The sequence below is a fragment of the Triturus cristatus genome, chromosome 9 (genome assembly GCF_964204655.1).
Source record: "Triturus cristatus chromosome 9, aTriCri1.1, whole genome shotgun sequence".
Lineage (NCBI taxonomy): Eukaryota > Metazoa > Chordata > Amphibia > Caudata > Salamandridae > Triturus > Triturus cristatus.
In genome coordinates this window covers 818,977,769-818,997,211 of record NC_140592.1, presented here as the reverse complement: position 1 = coordinate 818,997,211, position 19,443 = coordinate 818,977,769, and the positions used below count along the sequence as shown (strand labels likewise).

Genomic DNA, 19,443 nt, shown 5'->3' with positions numbered 1-19,443 from the left:
TCCCAACTTGGAGATGCTGAAGAATCACCATCTCTGGACAGTGAAGATGGGGGACCTGGGTAGGGCTAGGTGACCCTGTGCAGATGCAATGGGGGAAAATAATGTTTGCCTTCCCTTTGGACCATTACCTGTGAATCCCTGGAAATGGGGTCTGCCTCAGATGACATACCCAGGGCTACTGCCACTGTGCTGCCATTCGGTATTAGAAATGTCAGTCTTGATGTATGCAGTTTTGCCTGTGTGCCAACCATTTTATTTGTCCACTTTGTGTATGAGTCCGCTTTCACTAATTAAACAAAATAGGTGGTGCATTGAGGCCACTTTTACTGCTTTCAAGATCACTCAATGAGGCTGACTAGACTTGTGACATGGCCCCTGCCAAACAAAGGAAGATATGCCACTACCCACGAGGTTAACCAGACTCATTTGAGATGGTCCTTGCCAACCAAAAGGAGGTTTGTCACTCCCCACGAGGCTAACCAGACTCATTGAGATGGTACCTGGAAACCGAAGGCAGGTCTGTCACGTTCGTGCCACTCAAAGAGAGGTATTTCACTCCCCGCTGTGGTCATGCACATACCCCACTTAGCACTGGTAAGTCCTTCTAGGGTATGTCGCTCTACCCGCCAGCTGCTCGGGATAGTCAATTTTCACAGCCCTGGAATAGGGCAGGGGCAGCAGAAGAGTGATGTTTGATGCTTTCCAGAACTGCAACATACAATGCCACTTGAGGAGGAGAATGGAAGGTGGATACTTCAATACTACTGCGGCAGAGGATAGCATTATGTGAGGGACTGCCTCTAGCACTAACACTTCAGAGAGAGCCAAAATGGCTCTCAAATGGTTGTGTTAGCTGCCTGTAGTAGTGTAGCTATCATGGACCACTTTCCTTGCCCCCAGTCGACTGTAACTGGAGTGAGAGCTCAGAGAGGCTCCCACATAAAGGCTGCCCCCTCACTCCCCGTGCACCCCCAGCAGCTCTGGGAGCTTCCCAACCTGGCTGTTAACCAGGCTACCCTCCCTTCTAGGCCACTGGATCTCAGCAAGGTGCCAGGCATAGCTGAGGGCAAACTTTACAGAGTGAAACATCTCTTTAGTTTCTGATCAATATCAGTGTAAAATGTCTTCATAATAGGTGGTTCAGTACCCACTGTAAGGGTCATGCAGGGGGCTAGAGTAAAATTAAAAACAATCACGCTCCTCATGCCTTACATTTTTATGACTTTTAGTCCCAAGCAATGAAAATATCGCTTTTAAATTTTGAAACCTTTTGAATTTTTCAAACTACTTATTAATTGTGGAGTACACTATGTAGCACTACACTAGGCACAGGCATTGCGCTGTATTTGTGTAAATTGGGGAGGTGTTCTCACTTCCCCACTCAGGCGGGGTTCAGTGACCCTGAATTGTTTCATGTAGGTGATGGAGCAGGGTTTTTGCGAAATATTTAGGTTCCGAAACGCTGCATCATAGGCAAGTCTTACTTGTAAAGGGAGCTGCCAAGCAGAGTTTTGTACTATAAAATGGCACTGAGCTAAACAACAGACCTGTGCCACTGCAACCAAGCTACACTCAACTCAAGAGGCCCATTCAGGCTGAAACTGGTCTGGGTTGCTTGCGTTCTGGTTCAGAGATGATGTGCCTTGGCTTTTTTGGTCTGGACTGTTCCTATAGCAGCAAGGAAAAGACTGATTTGCATATGGGTGGGCAGAATCTGAGGTGGTATGATGGGCAAAAGAACAATGGTTTGGGATACTACCTCAAACAAATCCCAGTGGTTAGACTTATTGTAATAATTTCTTCCATCATCTTTTGCGTGTTTAATGTAACGCCGTAAGTGACGAAGGGTATTCCCAGATGTGGGTTCTTTGCTCACTGTGGCACTGGAACCTAGCTACACCTGGCTGAGGACGCCCAATCATGGCGTGGGTTGCTTGTGTTCTGGGTCAGTGAAGACCTGGCTTGGCAGTTCATGCTGGACTGTTCCTGTTGGAGCAGGAATCAGACTGATTTGCAGATGGTTGGTCTACTCTGAGGTGACATGGTAGTCAGAAGGACAATGGGTTGGAATGTTACACCAGTGATTGCCAGTAGTCAGACTTATTGCAAGCATTCCTCCCATCATTTGTTGTATGTTTGACTAAACAACAGATCACCCTGGTGGCCCTACCAAGTTACTGTCCTTTGATGTAAGAATCTCTGCTTTTCCTAACATTTGCTGTCTAGGACCAGGCAAGGTTATTTAACGGCTAACACATTCCTCTCCATCCCATAGTCAATAAAGACCACACTAGATTTGGGTGCACAATATTTAATCTTTACTTCACAATCTCAACAATATGTACAAAAGATGTACTAAAAAGAGACAGTGTCTGCCCTTCATCCACCAGCCGTGAATGTGAAAGCCACCTGCCTGCCATTCAAACCCCTTATTATTCTCCAACGACCACCCGAAGTAGAATTAACAACTACGCATTTATTTTGATGTCCCTGGATATACCCAAATACTGATGTGAATAATCTGGGCATATTGGCCCTGTGGTTGTGCTGTTTATAGATTTATGTGGTTAGTCATTCTTTTTTTTTAAGTTTAAAAGAGATTTTATTTGCAAATGAGTAAAATACAATCTAATATGAAACAGGATAAAAATGTGCACATAAGTTATCAAATTAAGAAAATATGCAAGAGAAACAAGCATTGGCATAGCCAATAGGTCTCGCCTTTGGGAACTTATAAGTATTTAGTTATGCAGCACAATATCCTTGGTGCAACAACATCAACTGTTGCATGGGTAAACACTAATAAGGTCCCAAAGGTGAGACCTATTGGCTCAGGATACAAATACAAAAAGATTGCATCCACCATTGTCCCCATAAACAAAATAGTGCTGACCCCCTAGATAAAGCCGACCGTCTAACGAGCCAGGTAAAAGGTCCAGGCGTTATGGGCGGTAACAAATGGTGACAAGCCTCATAATGAATCAGAAGCCAGTATTTGCCAAGGACAATGACACCAGCCAATAAAAAGCATGGGCGGAGAGTGGGCGAGGCTTACACAGCATACTCTACTACTGCATGCCTCGCAGAACACCAGCGCATGCGCGCTGACGCTAGGCTCGATCTAAAAAGAAAAGACCATCTCTGGGTGCAAAAATCATTAGGGGACCTGCTAAGAACAAAGAAGACTGATAAATAGACAGACTGATTTTTTTCCCCCGACTTGCCCAACTGTGTTAAGAGGAAGGTATTTACCTGCACCCTGATCTGGTGGGAATCCAAGCCTTTGTCAGCTCCTGCCCCGGGAGCAATGTTTGAACAGTGTCCTCCTTGTTACAACTGCTAACACAGCCAAATAGCTGAATCATCTTTAGCTGCCTCATCCTTCTACAGTCAACACGTTTGTGTAGGTGGATGAAAAGTGGGCAGCTTATAACTCTCACATCCTTGGCGTATCATCAAAAGGCTCTCACAAGATTGAGACTGAACTTCAGTGGGATAGTGTGAGGCACGAGGACAATGGCCCAACCTTCTAGGAGGCTTCACAATCAGAAAGGTCACCCTGACGCTTGTAAAACAGGAAAGTTGGCAGCTGCATCCTCCATGTATTTGTTGACAGTATAAATACAGCCTTGTCTCTCCATGTATTTGTTACAGGGACATCGACCCATGGGAAGAGGGACTGCAGCCTTACAATTACAGTTAATTGGTATGAGTAGATGTGCTGCTAGTTGAAGGAATTACAGGGATCTTCATTTGCAAGTCGGATAGCATTGCTGCTGACTTTACAAACTGCATTAACATATGATTCACTGAGCTTGCAGATTGATCTTTACGAGAAGGTTTTACTAACAATCTAAAATGGGGTCATTTTCACACTCTGCTCACACAGACCACAGGGCACACTCCAAAGCCATGCATGGCATGACTGGTACGCTGATCTCTAAGCCTTCAGGGCACTACTGAAGTAGAGACTAGTGCTTTTTGAAGGTGGCCGACTAGGAGAAGGGCTTGGCCAAAGACCGAGCCCAGAAACCCAGAACCTGCTGGGTAAAGCAGTAGTACATGCCTAATGCACTTTAGGTTAAGGGGCTCATGTGCAAGGCGTGGCTAAAGAACATGCTTAGGGCTCAAAGCCCACTGTGCCAAAATGCCCTGAGAGGTAGGGATACAGACAAACTACTGGAAGGAGCAGATCATTACACATCTGCAACTATGCACCAGAAGGCACTTTAAGAGAAATTGTGTTTGAGAACACAGATGGCTACTAATCGATATAATAAATAAAATGACACCGGCAAAGCTCATTCAAAAAAGTTATTGGTTACAATACAAAAAACAAAAGCTATTAATTTGCCATAGTAGGATAAACAAGCTTTATGGTCCTAGACACTAGATGTAAGAGTAATGCTGCAAAACCACGTTCAAATAGCAGAAGGTACTGCAATTATACTCCAAGACACAAGCACTGTGAGCAAACATGGGAAACGGATCACTCATTTCTGGCTCATTCATGTCTTTCCTGATGTGTTATCACCAGTGATGCCTGTGACATTGATAGGTCATCTGTTACATTATGACTAGTGCGGGGGGGCAGATGTTTGCATATCCTGAAATAACCGACACATTTTGGACGCTTTCATGTTTTGGATCGTAAAGACTTCGGGGCATATTATCAAGCCAGGCGATAAAATTATCGCCGCTTTAGCGGCAGAAATCTGCCGCTAAAATGGCGATAATGGGCTTGATAATATGCTCTATGGAATTCTAATTGAAGCCCATGTTAAATGTGAAGGACGTCTAACATGGACTTCAATTGGAATTCCATAGAGCATATTATCAAGCCCATTATCACCGTTTTAGCGGCAGTTTTCTGTCGCTAAAGCGGCGATAATTTTATCGCCTGGCTTGATAATACGCCCCTTCATTCCTTCAATTCAAGTACAACTATCATCCAGAAAACATTGTTGACAAATAAATGGGGGTTCAGCGCAACTTAAAAAGTCGTTTAATTATGGGGTAGTTTGTACTTCACATGAGTTAATTACTTTCACAAACGTAGGTGCAGGGATGGTAAAGGGTTAATTGTTTTATAAATGGCGCATAAAGGATCGACTATAAAATGTGGGCTAACTGGCTGAAATGCATAAAATACAAACCGAAAACAGACCTACTCAAGTGTATAAAACTTTATCAACACTTGACTAAGCCTTTCTCAGATACCGTTTGCTAAATTATGTTGTTCTATTAGAACTCAACATAAAATGAGCATGTTGTGAACCAAATGCACACGGACTATATTTAGCCACTTTGACTGTAATCCCTTAAAGACTTGGGGGCATATCATCAACGAGGCAACGGACGAAAAGCGGCGGTAATTTTATCGCCTAATCAGCAAGTTCACACCATCGCGTGATACCTTGCATTAGCGCCTGTATTCTGAACGCCCAGCTTTGCATCTCTAATGAGATGCAAAGTGGGCGTTCCTGCCCTGACACAACTGGAGAAATGTTGCTAAGCGACATTTCTCCAATTATCAATGGGCACGCTAACCTGCAGAGCGACAAGCAAAGTAGCGATAACCTCTGTTATCGCTACTTTCCTTACGCCTGCTTCAAGACTGACTTAGCTATGATATCCTATGTAAGGTGGATATCATGACTAAGTATGCCTTGCCCTATCATCAAGCTATCGCCAAACTTTGTGAGATTATCGCTGGATTTTCAGTGATAATCTCACATTTGGCAGTTAACGCTTGGAATTTTATCGCTTTTGAGATAAGCGTTGCTAATAGCACGGTATCTCAGCGATAAAATACCATGTTACCCGGTGAAAATTATCCTAGCGCTAAGTGCGTTTAGCGATAATTATTGCCGGTCCTTGATGATATGCCCCTTGGTCTCTTTAAAAATAGCTCCCTGCAGGTTCCTAAACAGAACTGATTTAATACCATAAAGTATATTCATTCTTAGCATGTCTGTGTTTACAGGAATTGCTTCACGTGTTCTGCAGAGAGGATACTCTCCAAAAATCAACATCCATCTCTAATGAACAGGTTCCGAATGTTTAATTGAGGGAATGTTTTTTAAGTCCTTGCAAGTCGTAAATATTTGAGCACACAAATATAGTAATGAAAAATAATTGTGCTGATAGCAAAGAGAGTCAGATGCTTTAAACATATTTTATAAACGTTAATTTGAAATTATGAAATCATTTTAAAGAAGTTTTAGGTAAGTAATGTAATGTGTGCATGTTTCTTTTATCACCAACTACGTAAGTGGATTTGTCCACTACGTAGATTTTAAAGGATATTATCAAAATAGTAGTCATTTTAGGAGATTGTGCTTGGCGATATATATATTGTTTGATTTAAAGTGCTATGGAGTTTGTTTACAAGACTGTACACTACTTTTAGACGGTCATAATTTCTGTTCAATTTGAGATCTTCAGGAAAGCTCTTGACAGGCTTATATCCAAATAATTAATATTCCTGAAATGCAAGAAGTACATTCTTCGAGTATGTAGTGGCCTTAGGAGATAAACACCTATAGCTCTGACATACTTTATTTCGGTTGTTCAGCAAGCAAGGGGCCAAGCTGAGGATGTAACTCGGAATAAGTGCAGCCACATTGAATTTAAAAAAATGTATTTTGCTAATGAGTGACTGATTATGAGACAACACTGAAAAAAGGTATATAGGTGGAGCGAAATAGACAAGAGCATACTTAAGATTGAAAATACTTGAAGGAACCTATAATTCGTTATATACGTGCATTTTGGGCTAAGTGGAAATATCGGTTACTCACAAGATGGTGAGACAACACGAAACATGTCGGACAGAGTAACAGCTCTGCAAAGGCATCAGCTTAATATCACAAGCTCCATGACAAGCTGCTCAGCGTCCAGCATAAGCTCTGTCAGGCTGCAGGCGTTACCACAAATCCCCCTGAAAGACAAGGATGAGAATACAGACCTGCAGGCAGCAAACACCATAAGAAGACAGTACTTGGTGAGGCACCCTTCCCATTCTGAGGACTGGACTAGTGGGAGAATGGCAGACAAGTCAGCGTCTGCGACAGGCAGGACTGAAGCAGAGCCCGCAACATGCCAATCTGGGGTGGACTCGTTCCCAGCCCTGCGTGTCTTCTAGAGGTGCCTGGTCATCTATGCAGAGCCCTGTGGCCCAGCCAGCCCCTGCTGCGAAACACTATAGAGGACACGCAGGGAGAGCGGCACCACCAGAGGAGAGACCGGCACCTACATTCAGCGCAAAATCACAGCCTCCACGCCCTCATTGCCGGTGGAGGAAGCTGCTCATGCTAAGGCGGAGGAGAGGCCATGGTCGGATGCCGCTGCTCCGCCGCTCACATCACCTCCAGGAACAGGCGGAAGGAAGCTGAGAGGGGGCGGGGGAGAGGGAGCAGGCAGCCCTAGCCTAGCTCACACACCCAAAGCTGCCGGCGCGCACGGCCGGCATAGACACGGAGGAAGAACTTGTGTTGTAATTGTAGAAATTACTGTCCACAGCCTCTGTAAATGCAAGTTTGACGATGAGAGGAGGCAGCAGGGGGAAGGGAGAGAGGAGGGGGCCTGCACCTGTTTCCCTTGTGGGAGCGAGCAGGAACCATCTGTTAATTACAAACAGATGGTTTCAAAGCTTGCTCCCGCAAGGGAATCGCCAAACGTGCATGCGTTGCCATTCAAAGCAATGCAATGCGTGCACGTTTTTGGGCAAAAAAGCGAATTTATTACAAGAGGCCCTCCTATGGAGCGCATGCGTGCTGCGTAGGTGAGACCTAAAAAGGGGGGGGAGGGGAGAGAAAGACAGTCATCAAGTTCTTAAAATACTTATAATCACATTTCACAGAATAATATCAAATTCGAGAGTAAAAGAACAAGGAGAAAATTAATTAATATATCATTGTAAATATAATATATGAAAAAACAATCATTGAGGTTTAGGAACTTCCTCAATGCGAGGATTATGGGAACAAACATTCATGGCAGAAGTATCTAAAAAAGTAGTTATAGGTTGCCAAAGGGTTTCATGTTTAATTGCAAGTGAGATGGGAAAGAGATATGCCCTATCTAATCTGTGATTATAACAAACCGCATACCACCAGGCTCGATAAGATACATTTGCACAGTTCTTCCATTCCATTGTGATTTGCTGAAAAACAACAGCTAGAAGAAGGCTTATTATGGAGAAATTGGTTAACTGGGAATCCCAAACGTATGACACACTCCCTAAAAAAATGTTATTAAAAGTAAGGGGAATTTGCGTATAAAAAATAGTATTTATTTTTCGCCAAACCTGTGTCCAAAAAGTATAAACATATTGGCAATCAAATAACATATGTTTTAAATCTTCTTTGTTAGAGGAACAAGACCAACAGGAAGGTGGAAGAGAATGATTTATTTTGTGTAATGAAAGAGAAGTGAACATGACTCTATTATAAATATAAAAAAGAGTTTGCGTGGTGTTAGCTGCTCTGGAAGATCGTCTTATTTTTAACCAAATCTTGTTCCAAATGTGGGTAGGGAAAGTAGTTTGGAGGTCTGTTTCCCAGAGTATTTCTACTTCTGTTTTCTCTCTATTAGATGACTGAGGTGAAAAATGTTTATATAATTGAGAAGCAGAAGGGGTATATTCCAAAAGTGTGATTAAATCAGATGAGAGAGTAGAAGATACCTGTGAGGGAACTAAAGCATGAAAAGAATTTTAAATCTTTGTGATTAAAGAACTGAATTTAGTTTCCCAGGACGCGGGCAATAACAATTTCACTTGAGCGTTAGCAACGGAGATGCACAGATTATCGTGAAAAAGTTGAGAAACCCAAAGAAGACTCTTAGCATGCCAGTCCTTCCAAAAGATAGTTTTATTATTGATTCGAATGTAGCGGTTGTACCAAATGGAGGATTGCAAGAATTGATCTTTAGGGGATTTGTGACAAATGAAAACAGGCTGAATTAAAAATATATATTATTAAAGATAGGAAGGGACAAAGGTAAAGGTCGACGTGTAAAGGATAAGAATTCTTTAAAGGAGAACGGATGTAAAAACTTCTTTTCAATATTGACCCATAAAGGTAAGTCCGCATCATCATCCTCTTGTAAGAGGAAAGCAGACTGTTTGAGGAAAAATGCTATATGATAAGAGTGAAAGTCCGGAAAATTAACACCCCCCATAAACTTGGGTCTTTTAAGTTTTTGAAGAGACATACGTGGCTTTTTATTGTTCCGTAAAAAGTTTGATAAGATGGAATAAATTAATTTATATTGAGAGTGAGGAATTTTGATAGGAAGATTCGATATGTAAAAGAGAATTATAGGGACCAGCATCATTTTTATCATATCCAAACGACCCCACCAGGACAAGAACAAAGAATTCCATCTGGAAGTAAGATTTTTCAAGGTTAGTTGCAATTCTTGTAGATTCAAGGATACGGTTTCTTTAATAGTGGGCATCAACCGTAAGCCAAGATATTTAATTTTCTTAGGTTTCCAACTGAAATTCGAAGAAATATAATCCACATGAAAACAAAGGTTATTTAAGGGAAGAATTTCACATTTGTCAAAATTGAATTTGTATCCTGAAACCAAAGCAAAAAGTTGTACCTTTGATAGGAAGGCAGGAAGAGAGGTCTGTGGATGCGAAAGAAAAAGTAAAATATCGTCAGCATAAACAGAGGCCTTTAAATGATTCTCACCATATTAAAAACCAGAGATTTGGAAATTCAAACGAATCTTTATCAGAAACGGCTCAAGAGCAAGAATGAAAAGGAGAGGAGAGGAGAAAGTGGACACCCTTGTCTAACACCCCTATATAAGGAAAATGAAAAAGAGAGAAGGCCATTAACTAAAATAGATGACGTAGGAGATGAATATAAAAGAGAGATATAATCAATAAAAGTTTTACCAAAACCAAACCAGGAAAGAGTAGAAAAAGGAAAAGGCCAAATGACTCGATTGAATGCTTTTTCAGCATTTAGGGAAATGGCCGCTAAAGAGTGTTTAAAAGATTTACTAAGAACATTGAAAAATAGTCTAATGTTATCTGCAATATGAAGACCTTTAATGAAACCACATTCTTCCCCACCAATTAATTTAGGTAACAAGGATTCCAGGTGGAGAGCTAATATTGTTATAATCTAAATTGATCAAAGAAATGGGTCTATCATTTTTACACAATAAGGGATCCCTATTTTCTTTGGGAGGGAGACAAATTAGAGCTTCTTGGAAAGAACCACAGGAAGATTTAGAATATATAAAGAAAAGGAAAAGTTGATGTAGTTTAGGAAGAAGTATTTGAGAAAAGTGAGAGTAAAACTCAATGGTAAACCCGTCAGGGCCCGGTGCCTTATCATGTTTAATAGTACGGATTGCATTAAGAATATCCTGTGGTTCAATTTCCTTATCTAATGAAGAGAAGTCTACATTATGGTGAGAAGGAGGATCAATGGAAGATAAATATTGACAAATACTATCTTGAGACGTAGGAGACTCAGGTGTATAAATTTCTTGATAAAAATTGGTAAATTCAGCCAGAATGTCATCATTTTTATAAAGCATATGATTCGATGAGGTAAGAATCGAATTGATTTTGGCGCGTTCTTTTTTTATTTTAAGATAATTAGCTAAGAGTTTTCCCAATTTATTTTGACCTCCATAGTATTTCGCAGAAGCTTTAAGTATAAATGAATTAGCGTTATCTGTGGACAACTTATTAAAAGTGAATTTTAACTTCAAGAGACCTTCCAAAGAGGATTTAGAGTTTGTACAATAATAGGAGTGCTGTAGTTGTTTAATATGTGCAGTAAGGGATTTCAAAGTATTTAAAGAGGTTCTCTTTTTGCGGGATACAAATGAAATGATGAAATCCCTTGCAGCAGCTTTAAACGCATCCCATATGATTTGTGGAGAAGTATGAGAAACTTAACTTTCATGAAAAAAGGTCTTAGCAAAAGATTCAACATTTTGGGTAAAATTCTGATCTAATAAAAGAGAGTTGTTAAATCTCCAGCGTCTAGTACCCTGAGATGGAGGAAATAGGTCAATATTTAATAATACTGGGACATGATCCAAAATAAGTATAGGACCAATCTCTGATTGAGTGATGTTTTGTGCAAGAGAGTGAGAAAGGAATAAATAATCCAATCTGGATTGAGAACAGTGTACTGTGGAGAAGAAAGTATATTCTAAAAGGGTGGGGTTGCAAAGTCTCCATACATCCACTAAAGATCTTTGTGTAATGGTACAAGTAAATTGAGTGTGTATAAGAGAGGGGATAAATTTAGTTTTAGAATTACGGTCAAGTATAGGCTCAATAACCATGTTACAACCACCACCTACCAATAGATAATCATCTTTATAAGTCATTAATTTGGATAAAACTGTGGGTCAGAAGGTATTATCGGGAGAGGTAGGGGCATAAAGATTGAAAAGAGTAATGGGTATTTTATTAACTAAAAGGGAAACAGATTCCCATCTACCTAAATCATCAGAGTCTTGTGAAAGCATTTGAACATCTAAACGGTTATGACATAGAATAGCTACACCATTACTTTTTCCATTACCCGGGGAAGCAAAAACATGGCTTACTCATTGTCGTTTAAGTTTAGCAACTTCTTTGTCAACAATATGAATTTCTTGAAGCAAAGCAATATCTCATTTTGAATTGGAAAGATAGGTAAATACTCTCTGACGTTTTATAGGAGAACTTAAACCTTTAACATTCCATGATACAATTCACAAAGTCATTTAAATTGTAATAAACAGGTTAAACAAATTAAGTTGAGAAATAGAAAGAGAAAGGAGTAATAATAAGACAGAGAAGAGTATAAACATAATGTAAAGACTCAAAAAAGTAACAGAACTATGGAAATATATATGGAAGCAGGATACGATGTGATTATAAAGGAGAGAATTAGTAAAATGAGATATAAAGGAGAAAGGGGAAATAGCTTCTATGGTATGAACAGTAGAAGGACTGTCGGACGAACAAAAAGTAGGAGAAAAAGAAAGAGAAAAAGAAAAAGGAAGAAAGAAAAAGAGAAAGAGAGAAAAGATTAAACGAACACTGAATATACGTAAAACAGAACAAAAGCATCACAAGAAGACATACCAAAAATGAGGGTGGTGAAACCACATAAGGAAGATGACACAACTGACCAAACATCTCAGGGCAAGGTCGGGGGGGAAAGACACTCCATCCAAATGAAATCCGTAGGCACAAGGATCAAATAAACAGGAAACCGCACCTAATATTAATAGAAGAAACAAGAGAACAAGGAACTATGAAGAAACAATTTGAACTTGATCAATTAAACCAGATTCAGAAGAAAAACAATATAAGTTACATTGCAAAAGAGAGAAACAAAATGATGTATTATAACATCAAATGTTAGAAGCTCTGGAGATTTCCATGTCCTCCTCTCTACAATTGTCAATGAAAGGTTGCAGCAAAACCGGGTACACAAAGTTTTTTTGTTGTTTTTTTTAAGTTACCTTGAACACACATGTCTGAAATAGGCCAAATCTAGCATTAAGATTTCGCAATGCAGGACACATATCTGAAACTGTCTTCCTTTTGTCTGCTGTTTCCCTTGCATAGTCCTGGGAAAAGAAAAGGTTAGAACCCTGTCAGGATAATCGACCTTACTTTTGGCTGCTTGCAATACCTTTAACAAGTCAGTATAATCTAAAAAGTACATGATAACACCTCTTAGCTTTGTAGAAGGAGTTGGAGAACGTGTGATGTAACCCAAACGGTGTGTTATCTGGATGTTGAGAACTTGGGATTCAGGAAGATCCAGAATTTTTGGAAGAAAAGATTTGAAAAATGTTATAGGGTCTGGTTGCCTCGCCACCAGACCATATAAATGCAGATTGTTACGTCTATTGCGATTTTCAAGGTTTTCAATTTGCTTTTTAAGGGATGAAATTTCCGTTTGCATTGTGGGGACCCGGTCTACCACAACTTGAAGAGAGTCAACACGTTGTTCCACATGTACAACTTTGTTTTCCATGTGTGACCATTTATCTTCTAAAATTTGCATACGATTATTAGTTTCTTCCATGTGAGGACGAAGAGCGCAAATTTCCTCCAGAAGTAAATCTAGAGATGTAGGAGGAGGAGACGTGGCAGGAGACGGAGGATCTTTTTTAACATCTTTGCCAGATGAGAGGGTGGATGAAACCGATGATTTAAGCAATGGCTACGTCGTTGGGAGTGGAATATTTGAAGACGATGAAGAAGTAACCATGGGGAGGATACATTATTGCTAGAACTCTCTTCCATGTTGGACACAAGAATATTGAAAGGATTATAGTCTTCAAGAGGGGGTGATGAAGCAGACAATTGTCATGCCACTGTGTGAATAAAGAGCAACTACAAGTGATATTCTGGATAGAAACAATGCAGCATGCTGACTAGATATTCACCTTGACTGCAGTAGTTTAATTAATATTCATGACTATTGCCAGTTCTAAGCATTTCTTTGGTCTCCTCAAAATAATTGCTTGCCAGGTGAGTGGCTGTCCTCAGAGATTCGAATCAGCCTGATTAAAAACTGTCCTATTTGATAGGTGCAGCCCACAAGACCATACAGGTGCATGTTAAAATGGAAAGGTTGTGGTCCAACAAAATAATTCACTCAAACATTCCCTTTTACATCACCGAGGGAGTATGCAGTAGAAAAAACAACGATGCGGTGAGAGCCAAAGACTCCGTCAGGAAATACAAAATGGCAGTCACGAGTCCCATGAGTAAACCGCGTTACACATCCAAACAAAAAAAGGAGTCATAAGGCTGCCCGCCGGTTGACAAAATCCATATCAACGGAGACAGGCAAATCTCACGAGCTAAGAGACGTCTAATTAGCAGCCAAACATGCTGAAAGCAAGAAAGGAGATCGAAAACCCTCCCCAGCCACAGCGGAGTATTAGTAGAAAGTGGCCATCTTCTTCTGGCGTCAAGCCACACCCCCATGTTTAGTCATTTTATACTTGTTTATGTGCCTCTGGTGACTTCTATTCATTTCTAGTATAATCTTAACTCCGGTCCGTGAGCCTGTGAGGGTCCTGCTTCTCATTTGCAATATAATCTATAGGGTTGTGGCTTCCTGAGGAAACCTCATTAGACTTCTCTCCTTGCTCTTCTGAAGGCATAGAGTTGTCTGTTAGCGCGTTCCAAGAGAGATTTCCCTTCGGTCTTTGGGGGATCAGTCAGGAGGGGATGAATCTCGTGCACTGGTGACATACTTTCTTCCAAATGTAATAATACATTTTCTCTCACTAAGTAGGTATTGGGGCAGGAGCACTTATTTATCCTTCTACAAGTTGCCAATCACTAATCCATCACAGGTGGCCCCATTTGAAATACAATACCTAGAAGGATCCTGGAAGTTCACCAAAAGCCTGGGGTTTCTGGGGTCTTCCTCTTATCTACCTCTCATCTATGCTGATTTACACTGGAAAGGTGACTGGTAATCTGTGATGGTCTTACCCCCCTCCACACACACTCTGAGAAATTGGGTTACTGGTTGAGGGCCCTACTCAAGCAAAAACCACATTCCTTGCCAGGGTAAGGCACAAGCAAGCCCCAACCAACTTAACCTGTGCTCAACCCTCTGATAGCTTGGCAAAGAGCAGCAAGGCTTAACTTAGAGGCAATGTGTAAAGTATTTCTGCTGCACTTCCAACAGTAATAAATTGCAAACACAACGCAAGAAATCCCACACCAATTTAGACAAATAGAACAATGAATGATACATAAATCAAGACCAAAATGGCAAAAATCCAATCAGTAAAACCGTAGATTTAAGTGAAAATATTGCCAGAAATCCAAAAGCTCCACTTGCAGCTACCTGGTCGTGTGAGACAGGGAGACAGTCACAAGTTCAAGTAACTTCTCAGTCCAGCACAAAGAGTCCCGTTCACAGTGGAGCGGCCCGTGAGGAGCAGAGAAGCATCGCAGATGGTCATCGATGTTGCGTGAAGAGCAGGCCTGGTGTTTCACACAGTCATTGCTGTAGTGTGAAGATTCTTTTGTCATTGAAAGCAGGCAGGCCAGAGTTTTGCGGTGGGGCTCTTCACGAGGAGTCAATGCTGTGGCGCAAAGAGTCAAGTTGACAGAACTTTGCATTGGGGGCTGTACGAGCAACAAGGTTTTGGTGCCAATGGGTCTTTTTGCGGTCGTAAACAGATCAAAAACTTCAATTCAGCCTCTCTGAGGCCACACCATGGGTCCAGGATCTGAGGGGCATCCTGTGGGGTCAGGGGCTGGCTCCAGCTGGATCTGGGTGCTGGTTAAGGTGGTTGTGAGCCTGTTCTATCCCAGTTGCTCTGAAAAGGAGGCCAGCAGACTAGCCCTTGGAGTCACTCTTGGAGTCCTGGATTCAGTTGCAGGTCCATTTCCCTCTGACTCAGGCAAGAAGGCAGGGGCAGCAGGGCAACAATCCAACAAGGCTGTAGTCCAGCAAGGCAGTATTCCAGCAGGGCAACAATCCAGGTGCACAGTAGGCCTTCTTCTTGACAGAGTTTCCACAGATCCAGAAGGATACTGAAGAGTTGATGTACAAGGTCCAATATTTATACCTGGGCCTTTCTTTGAAGTGGGAAAAGATTCTATAGGTTTGCCTTTGAAGGCCACAGGCATCCTGCCTTCCCTGCCCTGGCTCCAGACTAACTACAGTGGGTGGGCAGCCCTTTGTGTGGAAACAGGACACAGCCTATTCAAGTGTAAGTAGGGCTGTGCCCAGCTCCGCCCTCCCATACTGCCAGTGATCGCCCATCCAGGCACACCTAAGCTATTGCGTGTGGCTGTCTAGAAGGAATACACAAAGCCCAACTGTCATCCTCACCCACTCATGGGACCCAGAGACAGGCTGCAGACACTAAATGGCATTTTCAAAATTGCAATTGAAAATCCAACTTCACCACGAGAGAGAATTTTTCATTATAATTACAACACCACCAAACATGAACTGGATACCTGCTCCCATTTAGAAATGATCACTTATTAATTGTAATAAGGTAACTTCAATGTTATCCTATGGGAGAGGTAGGCCTTGCAGAAGTGAAAAAATAAATTAAGAGTTTTTCACTACCAGGCCATGTGAAACTAAAAAGCACGTTTGACATTTTCCTTAAACTGCACCGTAAGGATGATTTATATGTATTAAAAAAGAAGATTTGGACCTGGCAAAAGGGTTGTTTTAGAAAAACAAAAAGGACAAGTTTTTGGTGATTTAGAGCAAACGTTTTTCGCTGTCACCTTATGGGAAACTTGAAAGGAGAGTGCACAACTGTTGTAGAAAAACCCCTCACCCACCTACCTAGTAGGTGGCATGCTTCATCATTGGGGCCCAACTGGATTGCCTAGTACAATCCAGCTGTGCTACGACGCCTGAATTACAGCGGAGCAGGATTTTTGAAGTTGAGCAGAAAGTGACGTGCTATGTGAGGTGTAGCTATAGGTTAAAAATGTCTCTGAGGAATGCCATTTGGAAAAAGTTTTATTAGAAGGGTCCCAGGACATTGTCCCCAGCTCTATAGTCTGATTAAAAATGTAGAGGATTTCCTTGCTAATACGCTTGACATACGAATAAAATTGACACCTTTGAGGATTCTGTTTGGGAGAGACAACCAGGATGGACCTGAATATAAGGAATTTATGTTTATGGCTACTGCAGTTTTGAGGTTGACGATAGCAAGAGCATGGTTAGACAAAATTCCCCCGGGAATGCAAAGATGGTTGGCAAATTTATTACCATTAACGATAATGGGGCAACCCAGTAACCCTCAGAACCTGGGTAAGATAGTGTGTGCAAAAAACAATGGTTCTGTCGGAAAATGAACAGGCTAACTTAATAGGTACTGAATACACGTTAGATTCTCAAGGACACACACAGACCAAAAGAAACAGGACAGAATCCAGGTCACTTGATAGAATGATGTTAATTAATGTATCAAAAACACCAAAAATATTTACAGGGTAATCCAACCAACAAACACAGGGTGTAGTGAAACAATTAGTGAAACGGTGATACTTAGCACAAAACACATCACATATAACGAATATGTACAATGAACAATACATAAAAATAATCAACAAACAAGGTCCTATTTACAATACATAAGCCACTTAAGGGTTCAAAGTCTCCTCGTTATCTAAGTGGATTTGCATGTGACGCATAGGACATGTAACGTCGACGTTTCGACCCTGGAATAATTGTGCCAATTATTACGCATCGGATTGGGTCTTCATCAGGACAGACGGGGTTGGGGACCTGGGGAACCAATTTAAATTGTAGGAAAAGGATTCCTGTTGTCGCAAATGCAGATAGCCAACATCAAATGTTGACTATCTGCGGCTATCTGCGTCTACGGCTCAGCTGCAACTGACGTCAGTTGCAGCTGAGCCGTAGACGGAATCAGATGTCCATTCACGGACTCCAATTTGTGGCGATTGTAGAGACAGCACCACTCCTCCTCCCAAATCATATCTCCGTCCCAAAGGATTAAACTAGTATTTCAACATTTGATGTTGGCTATCTGCATTTGCGACAACAGGAATCCTTTTCCTACAATTTAAATTGGTTCCACAGGCATTAGCCGGTGGTCTAATGCCTGTAGCATGGTGGGCATGCACGTACACTAGAAAGAACTTGCGTGGCTACAATGTGCCCCAATGGTGTAGATATACACGGGGAATCCATAAGTGGGTAGACTAAAGGTGAGTCGACAGCGTGGTATACTAGGGCACATAGTGCTCATAATCTTTATAATCTATCGGTAGTGTATGTGTGTTTGGTCCAATTATATATTGCATGAGACACACTCTACTAATAGTGATAAATGGTGACACGCGTAATGGCTAGTACAGTATATTGGAGACATACGTGTGAATAATATTCAACGTTGATTTAGTTGTGGCGCGTTGTATCTTACTGTAAAAATTAGCGTGAAGACTATCACACAGACAACAACATAGAAGACAGACAACATGGGTTGTTTTCACAGGTCGAAATGGCAGTGTAAAACTGTAAACACAGGTTGCTATGGCAGACGTAAGCCATGTTTAAAGTGCTACTTAAGTGAGTGGCACAAACAGTGCTGCAGGCCCACTAGTAGCATTTAATTTACAGTCCCTGGGCACAGGTAGTACCACAGGTAGTACCACTTCACTAGGGGCTTACAGGTAAATTAAATATGCTGATTGAGTATGTCACTTCTACCATGTTTTAAGGAGAGAACACGCCACTCTTTCTCCTACCTGCCGGCCAAGACCTGGAACAACATTACCCTTCACCTCCGGATCTCCCCCTCCCAGCAGGAAATTCAGAAAGGATCTGAAGATCAAGATGTTTGACTGAACCCACCCAGCAGCAGATAACCCCCAGCACCTAGATATCCTAGTGGGTGATAAGCAGCATTCTACAAATCCCATTTGATTGATTGAGAGCACAAGCACCTTAGCACTGGTTAGCAGTAGTAAAGTGTGCAGAGTCCTAAAGCCAGCAAAAATTAAGTCAGCAAAACAGGAGGGTTGAAGGCAAAAGGTTCGGGGGAATAACCACACCAAGGATGCCAGATCTAACACACACTAAACACAAGAAGGACCCTAGTAATGCATTAAACAAGCATACTGTGGGCAGTATTTTCCTGATGGCTGGCCTTGTCATCTTACTCCAATCAGCTCCAAACTCCAACTTCCCCCTTGCTTCCTGTCAGAGACCCTGGTCTAACTTGCCTGGACTTTCTATTGTGATGTCAACAGCTCATCAGCCTATCAGACTGGGGCACATATCTCAGTCACAGGTTGAAGCTGCCCTACTACCTCCACTCAGACATCACACAAAACACTTTTTACACATGCAAGGAAAACCCATTGGCCCTTAGACCAACTGCACTCTACAGGAAGCAGAAATTACTAAGATTGACCAATGTGGTTTATATTTCAGCAATGATCCTGATTTAGAGTTGGCAAGGAAGTGAAATCTTTGGAATCTAATTTCCGTGTATTTAATATGATTTCGCTCCTTGAAGGAAAATGCAATTACAACATTACAAATTGCAATAATCCTATTTCACTGCCATAGAAACAGTGTCCGTTATCAACAGCAAAATGCTTGTTCTAACATTACAGTTTTAAATGTGGATTCTGTGTGTTATTTACTCTCTAAAGTGAAATTTGCATCAATATCAGAGTTAATAGGCCTTGTAACCAAATTGCTGATTTGTTGTATTATCGCCAAACCCTCTCAAGCTCTGAATGATTCCTAGGAACAAATAAACTAGGTATATACTCCATGAGGGGCCTTAGAAGAAGAAGGTAATGGATAATCTTATCTTTACTTGATCATAACTAGGAGAGCACCTCGTTTATAAAGATGTCACCCTAATAACAGGAACTCGAATCCGAGTCGATTGCTGTTTACCAAA

General features: G+C 41.4%; 1 protein-coding gene across 2 annotated transcripts in view; it reads right to left on the bottom strand.

Moving 5' to 3' along the window:
* GPR132 (G protein-coupled receptor 132) overlaps positions 1–19,443 on the bottom strand; it is a 182,666-nt gene that overhangs the window by 93,257 nt on the left and 69,966 nt on the right. The window contains exon 2 of one of the 2 annotated variants that reach the window (XM_085626228.1): positions 12,122–12,257. The gene's annotated coding sequence lies outside the window, so the exon portion shown is untranslated. The remainder of the gene's footprint in view (positions 1–12,121; positions 12,258–19,443) is intronic. The other variant, XM_085626229.1, reaches the window with a different exon arrangement.